Here is a 10809-nt window from a genome sequence, read left to right on the forward strand (position 1 = left end):
AAAGAAAAAAGCCAGAAGTGGTGCTGTGGCTCAAGTGGTAGAGCGCTAGCCTTGAGCTGAAGAGCTGAGGGACAGCACCCAGGCCCAGAGTACAGCCCCCCCCAAAAAAAGAAGAGATTTACTTTCATTGGAGATACAGTCATAATAATATATAGATAGGTTGATTTTTTTGCCACAAATTTAGCAGTAGAAGGGGTGAGAACCAATAAGAATCTAGAAACACCTTGGAAATAGAACTAACAGGATTTTCTGATGGCTTGGATATGACATTTGCAAGAAGAAAGTAATCACAAATCACTTCCAGATTTTGCATTGGGTAACTGAGTGGAAAAAGACTCCAGCTGATTGGGGAAAACTGTATTGAAGCAAATTGCCCCGGTAGCTAGCCGAGGGGGAAGATTGGGATTTACAGTTTGGATAAGCTGAATTCAAGATAACTGCTAGACTTGTCTATAAAGATGGAGAAGGATTACTTGTTTACATATCAGAAGTTCAGAAAAAGAAATTTGGCTTGGATATACTAATTTGAAATAAGTAGACTAAGGATTCTGTTTGCAGCTGTGCACCTGAATGAAATAATCAGAAAGGAGAGGAAATTGAGGAGAGGAAAACTAAGAACATCAACAGTAGCAGATGACAAAGTGAAAAGAATTCAATATAGAAGAGAATTAATAGTCAAGGAAATAGACAAAAACCAAGAGAACATGGATTTCCAGACATCAAGTGGAGAAATATTACAGGCAATTTCAAAACTAATGATGGTTGAACTTACCATTTATCAGCTTTATGATGACTTTGAAGTAACAGTCCATTCAAAGGAAACCCTCCTTCACACTTTCAATTTTGATCTTTTTTGCCACTTACCAATGCTTCCTTGTAAGTCTGGGTAGTGAAAGAAAGCCGCAGGCTCTAGCCAGCCACAGGGTCCCAAAGGTAAGCAACTATTAATTTACAGGGCTTTTTGTTTCTATGTTATGTTGCTTGATGGATTAGGTGTATTGAATGCATTTTTCATTTAGGTTATTTTCAGAATGTTGATTTAGATGTGTTTATTGGTATAGAACTCTCTTGTAAGTATGGGAGGCATGTTACAGAAGAATAATAAATATGTGAAATGCTACAGATTAGCTAAATAAGACCAAATCACCACATAGAAGCCATTAGTTGCATGGGCACAAACATTGTCAAGAGTTATAAAAGTTAATTGTTTTTGTTAATGGTTTCTTTAAAAATATGGAATGGAAGCCAAAAATTTGAATGCAAAAATAATAGAGAATACTTTACAAAGGTATTCCTACAAAGGAGGGAAGGAAAAAAAATGACAGCTATTAAGTCTCTTAGGAATTGTGTCTAGAATTTCACTCTCTGTCTGGTAAGGCGAGAGAGAAAACACAGAAAGCATAACTATGAAGCTAGGTAAAGTTGTCTCATCAATCCTCAATCCTAGAGACCACAAGACTTCCAGTTCAAAGCCACCCTGGACATCTAAACTAACACCTGGACATGATGGTTACCTGCCTGTTATCCCAGGTACAGAAGGAAGTACAAATAGGATGATCATGGTCCAGGCCATGTTGGGTAAAAAGTGTGACTTAGTAAGCATAAAACTTTGTGTCCGAAAGTCAGTCCTATAAAACAAAAAAGTTATGGCATTTTCTTGTTTCTCCTACACTTGCTCTATTCTCCTCACTTAGCTCTTGACAACTTTACAGATCTTAGCAGTGACTAAATCTTGTCAGTTACTTAACATTCCTTAATATGCAAGTCAAATACTTAACTCCGAAGTCCTTCTGATACTACTTTTACATACTATGAATTGAACTTTTCCCTATAGCTCTCACTTTTGTCTTCTCTTTCAATAACCCAATCAGCACTAAGTTAATTAGTTCATTGCAACATAAATCGGATCTCTTGTTAAGTACCTAACTGACTGTTTCTTACCTTCAAGATAGATATAGGAAGCCTGCTTTATTTGGATTTTCCCACTCCTCCCTGGATATTTTTATATAAGGTTTTGAACACACACGATCAAAACAAATTCACTTAAGAAATTGTAAAGTCAAGCAATTCACATTCTTCCTCAGTCAGTCCTGCAATATGTTTGGTTGTGGCTAAATCTTTGTGTGAGTTACTGCTCTTCTTCCCTCACAAAGCAAGTGATGGCCCAAAAAAAGGCAAAAATTAATATATTTTATTTCATTCATAAGGGGAAATTTAGAAATCTCACAAGGCAATATGTATTTAATGAAAGGAAAGCTTGATGGAGTTAAGGAAGAAAAGGTCAAACTTGTGCAGTATTCAAGAAAAGGATCACACACAAAAAAAAGATCTATAAATGTGCACAATACATTTTGCAACAATGACTTAGCCTACTTTATGCTGCTTCCAGTTATCGATGTTCAGAACTTTGGTATTGGGATATAGGGACATAGAGTAATATTAGAGTACTGAGTAGTCTTGGTTTACTTTTGCCTCCTTGGAAACAACTGGAAAGCTAGAATTTTTCTATCATGCTGAAAACCATATGTTAAGGCCATTCAATCAGGCCTGAATAGAATTCATTCATTAAGATAAATGGATACTAGGATGAAAGTCTATCTTCCTGCCTTTATAATGTCTATCGTACACATTACAAAAGTACAATTCTGGCTAACTTTCATGAAATGGGAAAAAAATCAGAGTATAAGCCGGGCGCTGGTGGCTCATGCCTGTAATCCTAGCTACTCAGGAGGCTGAGATCTGAGGATTGCGGTTCAAAGCCAGCCCGGGCAGAAGAGACCGTGAAACTCCTATCTCCAATAAACCACCAGAAAAACCGGAAGTGGTGCTGTAGCTCAAGTGGTAGAGCCCTGGCCTTGAGCTGAAGAGCTGAAGGACAGCGCCCAGGCCCAGAGTTCAAGCCCCACGACTGACAAAAAAAAAAAAAAAATTCAGAGTATAACACTCTTCTGTTTGTCTTGCTTTTGTTTTATTTCAGTTTGTTTTAGTTCTTTGAAATAAATTGTCATTACTCAATCCAGGCTAGTCTGGACTTTCTTTTTATTTTTTAAAATACTGTACAGAGGGGTTACAATTACATGGGCAAGGTAATGAGTACATTTCGTATCAAGCATTGTTACCTCCTCCTTTGTTTCCCCTTCCCATCCCTTCCCATCCTCCCCACCCCAGGCCAAAGTTGTAAAGTTCGTTTTCGACATAATGACTGGTACATCTCATTGTTGCAATGGGTCCACCTGTATCCCTATTTAAACTGTTTATTCTCCTGAATACTGGGATTACAGACATGTACCACCAATCCCACCATACTTAATTTTCCCTTATTCATTGGACAAAGAAGAATGCCCTGGATTGCTTTTATTTTCTTTATTTTCCATTTCCTCAAACATAACCCCTAAACATATATCCTGAAAGATTATTTTTGTATTTATTTTATTCAATGTATGTTTTAAAGTATAGAATAGAAAATTACTTAAGCAAGAAATACATTGTCATTTTTTTCCTTTGTCTTGGACATTGCAGGTGAGGAGAACAGGTTTCAAGCTCCACAAGTCGTAATCATGTCATGAGTGAAGAGATTCACACAAGCTACATCATATCCAAGATCACCTCAGTTTCGTGTTCTACTGAACCATAGACTGCCACACAAAACTCTATCACCACCACATATTTTAGCATTTCCTTGTTTCACTGGGTTGTAAACTTTTGTCAGATCTGACATTGAAAATGAATGTTATTGTTATTTTTCATTAAAGAAAAGACAATTATGAAGGAAGAAACAGGTGTTGCTGTCACAATTAGTGCCTCAGAACTTACAAGTCTGCCTACAAGGAAAGGGATCTTTTGTGTAAATATTGGACATGTCTGACAACAGCTGTCTGTTTGTGCACAAGACTAAGACTGCTGAAATATGGACAAGATTTTATTGCCCAAATAAGGTAGATACTGGCAAATTGGAAACTTAAACAGCATTTATTAATTTGTTTAGTATTTTCTTTGTTCTGGTACTGGAGTTTGAACTCAGAGCTTGGGTGTTGTTCCTTAGTTTTGGGGGTTTTTTGTTTGTTTTTGTTTTTGTTGTTTTACCTCCAGGCTAGTTCTCTAAAACTTGAGCCAAAGCTCACTTCTGGGTTTTCACTAGTTAATTGGACAAAGAGTTTCTTGGAGTTTTCTGTCTGGGCTAGCTTTGAACCAATCCTCAGATCTCAAGCTCTTGAGTAGGCATAGGATTAGAGATAAGAACCACTACTGCCCAGCCTAGGCCTATTTTTTACATAATATAAACGAGTTTTTTTTTCTAAAAATACATTTCCATAATCACACATAGATCTGAAAAATGTGACTACTTTCCCCTTAATTAATAAGAATCATTTGTTAAAACATAATTATAAAATCTTATCTATGGATTTCAAATTAAGGTCACTGAGAGCAGAAACATACAGTTAGTCACAAAGTAATATGAAATATTATCTCATACTTTACGCTGCTATTCATCATAGCCAATTATAAGTCACTTTAAAAAATAAATCAAACCCTTTTTTGTGTATTTAAGAATGAATTACTTGCACCTCAGGCTCAAGATTGTAATCCTAACTATTCAGATGGCTGTGATATAATATCATGGTTCAAGTCAGGCAAACCAGGAAAGACCATGAGAGGCTGTCATCTCCAATTAACTACCAAAAAGCTGGAAGTGTGGAGCTGTGGTTCAAATAGTAGAGCACTAGTCTTTAGCCCAAAGTTAGGGACAGTGCCCAGGACATGAGTTCAAGCCCCAAGGTAGGCACACACACACACACACACCACCACCACCACCACCACCAACAACAACAACAACAACAACAACAACAACAAAACACTGTGGTTAATCTTTCAGATAGTAAGAAAGTTTGATAACATAAAGTATTTTGTTAGGTAACACTCATTTATAAATAGAATCCTCCCTCTGTATAACCAATATAAGCTAACAATAAAGAATATTTGTTTATGAAATGGTGCAGATTCAATTCTTTTTACTAATGAAAATGAGACATTTGATGTAAAAGGCATAAAAAATACATAAAATGTTTAACCCTAAGAATCTTACAGCTCTGGTCATGGAAATTGTTTTGCTTTGTTCTTGGGTATGCTATTTCTAAACTTTTGGTTTTTCTTGAGAGATAATCCATTGCAAACAAGATTGAATACGTAAGTGAAAACAAAACAGTATTTTCAAATTTGAACTTTTGAAAATATTCAAAAATTTCGCAGACTTTAAAGATTTTACTGAGAATCAGTAGCTCATGTCTCTGATTATAGCTACTCAAGAAGCTAAGATCTATTGGGTCACAGTTTTAAGCCAGCCCAGCCAGAAAAACCTCCCTGCTTATCACCTTTTCAATAAAAAGAGAAACAAAAAAGAAAAACCTGTGAGAGTCCATCTCCAATTAACCAGCCCCAAACTTATTTGGATGTATAAATAAAGAGGTAGAGCACTAACAAATATGAGCAAGCCTAACAAATATGAGTGCCTAAGTTTCAACCTTCTTATTTTGGTTCAAAATCATAAAAGCATGAATGGATGTAATATAATCCATTTCTGTGGAATGATTTTTGGTTTAGATGTCTTACTGGATAAGATCGTGGTTAGTGTTTTATCTTCTTTGTATTCTTTGTATTAAGCATAACTTAGTATAGTATACGTTAACAAATGTTTATTATATAGATAGATGTGTGGAAATTAAGACAGGGAATAGGCATAAGTCTTCAGTTATTAAAAAGTTTTATTGAAAACCAGGTGTACTTGGCCCATGCTTATAATCCTAGCTACTCATGAATCTGATCTGAAGATCTTGGTTCAAAACCAACAAGAAAAGTATGAGAGGCCCTCATCTCCAATTCACCAGAAAAAAAAAAGTAAAAACAGGACTGGAAATGTGGCTCAACTGCTACAGTGTCAAATATGAACGAAAAAGTTGTTTGAGAGCATGTAGATCCTGAGTGCAAATCCAAGCATCAGCTATCTTATATTATATTACATATAAACATTATATTATATCATATACAATATAGCTTAATATATTATATAATATAGACTATTATAATATCTTATATTATATAGAATAGTTAATAATTATTATAAAATATATAGTATAATATACAATATAACCATGAAAATGTTTTTTTTCAGAGTAAAGCTAAAGTAGGTTTGCAATCCAGGAGATCACAATGCTCTTTGATATGTACGAAGAACCAAGAGAAGTGGGGAACTTTTATCGAGAAGGAGGAAATTATGCAAACTGTTTCGAAAGAAAGCAGATTTGGCTTTTTCAGGGCTCTGCAGCAGATGACCAGCTTCTGGAGACTCAGCTAATCTTAATCTCATGGCAGGGTTTCCATGTTTACTGCTGGGTAAAAGTAATCTTTAAAATACCCATCTCAGGAGCAGCTGTTCCCAGAACAATAGTTTGCAACCTGAACATTTTCTCTCCGGTATCTCAGCTCTATTTCAGTTTCATATGCCAAGAATGCTTTCATTTGCATGCTCAGTTTTCACAGATAGATTCCTGAATAGATGGTGAAACAAGCTCTCCTGCAGAATTTGAGAGATTTGCAGAAAAAATATTCTAGTTCCAAACCTGCATCTCAACTCTGTTTTCCCTAAGGTTTCGTCTTTAATGGTGGCCAATATTTAGAACTCTTTGTTACTGAAACATTAATTCATCTTTTGAAAAACCATAGTGAATCTCACTTCAGAACCGTAATTTTGTCTTATCTGTGCTCTTCCATGCTGGCTTTTAAAGTCTTTTATTCTAAGGTGAGTTTCTGTGAGTTATTGTCTTCACTTTGGCCCTCCACATACGTGACTTCTGCTTCTCTCTAGATATTACAGTCATGTCAGCATGTTCTCAGGTTGTTTTCCTATCATCAACTCTCCCTTTTAAATGAACACCATACGCAAAAGTATGTATTGTTGATAAATGAATGGGTTTTAAACAATAACTATGAAGGAATTTTGTTTTCTGATTAAAATATATGGACAGCAGTTTAATTACCTCAAATAGACACATAATTGGAAGGCAAATCAATCATTAAGTGGTGCAAGGGGCTGGGAAGGTGGCTCAGTGGTAGAGCGCTTGCCTTGCATGCCTGAGGCCCTGGGATAGATTCCTCAGCACCACATAAGCAAAAACAAAAAAGCCAGAAGTGGTGCTGTGGCTCAAGTGGTAGAGCTAAAGCTAGCCTTGAGCTGAAGAGCTGACAGACAGCGCCCAGGCCCAGAGTTCAGGCCCCACAACAGGACCACCCCCCCAAAAAAAAGCACTGAAGTATAAGTGGTGCAAAAGAATTCTCTGGTCATATTGAAATGATGAGTTATTTGACTTTGAGATAAAAGAGTTATTAATTAGCAGTTCTTTTTATAGAAACTGAAGCCACAAGTAGTGACTTCTTTGGCATTGTGTGGTTTATATGGGGGTGTGAGAGGTTAGGGCCTCAGGTTTTCTTTTATTTTCTGCTTCCTTCCTCCAATCAAATAGACTTTTTTGGTACAATGTCAAGTGATCTACTTTCCAAGTAGATTAGATTACAGATGTGAGCCATAATTTCTTGGCAACTGATATTTTTTCTACAGTAAATCTATCTTTCTAAATGATAGAGTAATAATACTATCCTACTATTAGATACTTTTGAGGTAGCTACTTTTCCTTGGATATTAATTAAATTTCTGTGTTCACTGAGTTATTTCATCTGCTCAACAAACAGGAAGTTTTCTTAATCCTGGACTGCAAGAATGTTGGGGGGCAAGGGGCATTGCTAGTTCTAAACTTGAACTCAAGGCCTCATGCTTTTCCTCAAGGCTGAAGTTCTACCACTTGAGTTATGGTCCTACTTCAGGCTTTTTCTTCTGATTAATTGCAAGTAAGAGTCTCAAAGTCTTCCTGAGTGGTCTATCTTCCATCTGTGATCTTCAGATCTCATCCTCCTCAGTAACTAAGATTATAAGCATGAACCATGGGCACTGGAAATATTTCAGAAACTTTTATGAAAGCTTTGTCATGTAAGTAAGATCAATTACCAACTTATACTCTAAAGCAACTACTTCCTAATGGAAAGTTAGGAGAGATAAATGTTCTAATATGATAGTCTTGGCTTGGTCTTCTGAAATCCAGAAATTTTCCAGAAGTGTTCCCAGAACACATTAGCAGTTCTGTTTTAGAAACCTGAATTACAAATGAAGTCTCAGAATAAAACATTCAGGGGGGGTTCTGGGAAGATGGCGGAGGAGAAGCTGGAGGCTAAACAAGCTCTCACATAAAAAGCAGTTTTAGTGTTCCAGTGAATAGTTCTAAGCCAGAGAATCACACCAAGTGTGCCATCACAGTACAGAGAGTTAGGCCAGAGAGGGAAAATCCAGGCAAGGAGACAGATCTGAGCACTTGCCAGCAGCTGCCACGGCAGCAGTGGCAGGGGCAGCAGCGGCGGCTGTAGCCACCATACCTGCAACCCAGAGAGTCCGGGATGAAGGAACCAGATGCAGCAGGCGAGTGGATTCTAATCAACACTAGCAAGAACAGAGAAGGAACAGACATCTTCATCCTGCAGTTCTCAGACCAGAGACGACCCAGGAACCAAGACTCGACATGAGTAGAAGCCTGACGTCCTCACTCCTTCTCAGGGAGCAGAGGAAGGAAGGCCACTCCTCTCCCCCCCACTACGGGAGATCTCCATCTTTGATACTGACAAAGGCTGGCTGAGCAGCTAGCTCCAACTCAGGCCTTGGAAGAAAACTAGAGCCATTTAGCAGGTCACAAGAACCTAACTGACCTGCCAGACTCAGCTCCACCCAGGGAAAAGTCACCCAGCTCAGGCCCCAGGCCCCAGGAGTGGCTCTCTTCACTGGGTAACAGAGCCAGAGGCTACCCCTTCCTTTCACAGCCTCCACAATCAATTGAAATTCAGTAAACATAAACCCTGGGAATGGCTCCAGGCTGGGTTCTGTGAGTCTCTCACAAACTAGCTCCTCAGGGAAAAGCTACTATCTTGCTGAAAGGCCTCAACTCTACCCAGAACCTAGACTCATCACAGCATCTCCAAACTTGAGGAAACAGCCATCTCCCTCTTTTGTGATACTCAAAGCAGATCTCCCTGCCATTGAACTAGCCTGGGAGGAGGATCACAAAATCCTGGGTAAAGCAGAGCATTTTTCTGTCTGCTCAAACGAAGTGACTTAAGAAACCAACCAAGCCACAGAAAATCAAACACCACAAGCAGACCAGAGACTCCAAGAGGCTGGTTATGGACACAAGGGAAATACAGGATCTTCCCACCCCTCCCCTCCAAAAGAAATCAAATAACTTTTTTTTGGTACCTTTTATTAAAAATTTTTTTCTAAACCTTTTTTTAATTTTTAATTTTTACCTTTTTTCACAAAAATTGTTTTCTAGTAACTTTTTTTTTCTCTTATAATTTTTATTTTAGGGGTATATGTGTGTGTGCGTTTTTTTTCTTTTTTAAAAAAATTTTGTTTTTTGGTTTTTATTTAGCTCTACTGAAATTTTGATTTTTTTCTTTCTTTCTTATTCTTTTCACCTCTTCTTCTCTTTCATTCTTCTTTGTGTGACTTAATTGCTGTTCTGCACATCCTCAGATATATCCGTAGTTGTTTAGACCTTATCCCCCATTGTGTACACACTTAATCCAGAAATTTATTACTCAATTAAAACCCTCTTAGACTTAAATTCCTTAATATCAGTACTACCTATATACCTATATAATATTTTAAGCATTTTTATTTTTAAGTTTTTCACGGCTCCTTTATATCCTTCCCCTTCTCTTATTCTATCTACGTTCTTCTCTGAATATTTTGTTTTCAATTTACATAATTTTAAGCATTGCACTTTTTAATTTTTAATTTTGGCTTTTCTATTTTTTCTTGTCTCTTTTTTTCTCTCTCTCTACTTTCATGTATCCAACCAATTTCCCGCTTTGAGATTAGGACTTAGTTAATGCTCCCTGTGCCTTCCCACATCCCTCTATTCCTATTTTTACCCTCACCTCTCCCTAAACCTAATAATTTCGGGTTTGCTAAATTCTTCTTTGTGGTTCATAGCCCATTAATATATAGTAGTTTGATGTTGAATAGATATATCTGTTGAACTAGATTGTATCTGCAGACTTTTGACTGTGCAACTACAGACTTTGGTTGATGCTTGCCTTAAGATAGTGTTCTAGCACAAAACTGGTGTTGCTTTCATCCCAAATGGGCAGAGTAAGCCAGAAAAACACAAGAAAAATGGCAAGTCTGGGTATCTCAACTCCCACTCATGATAATCAGGGGACAGAACAGATAATGAATAATCCAGAGGAGAGTTTCCAAATATCTCTGCAAACACTGCTGGTAAACATGGTAAATGAAAAAATTGAGAACCTGCAAAGGTCTATGTGAGGATAATAGGGAGAGAGAGGAGGCAAACCAAAGGTTAATACAGGAATATCATGAGCGTGAGGAAGCTACTCCAAAACTGATACAGGAATTGCATGCGCAGCTTGAGAACACTCAAAAAGAAAGGCAGGAATGGCTTGAGCAGGCTGAGAACACTCAGAGAATTACAGGAATGGCATGAACATGAGGAAGCTAAGCAAAGAGTAATAAAGGAATTGAGAAAGCAGGAAGAGAATACACAAAGATCACTAAAGGCATTCATGGAATCCATTAAAAAAGAGCTGAAGGAAGTCAGGGAGACCACAAAGGGAATGCTGAATGGAACCCAACAGAAGGAATGGGAGTCCAAGGAAACCATAACCAATCAACTAAGTGATTTGAGAATAAAC

This window comes from Dipodomys ordii, unplaced genomic scaffold (genome assembly GCF_000151885.1).
Source record: "Dipodomys ordii isolate 6190 unplaced genomic scaffold, Dord_2.0 Scaffold139, whole genome shotgun sequence".
Classification (NCBI taxonomy): domain Eukaryota; kingdom Metazoa; phylum Chordata; class Mammalia; order Rodentia; family Heteromyidae; genus Dipodomys; species Dipodomys ordii.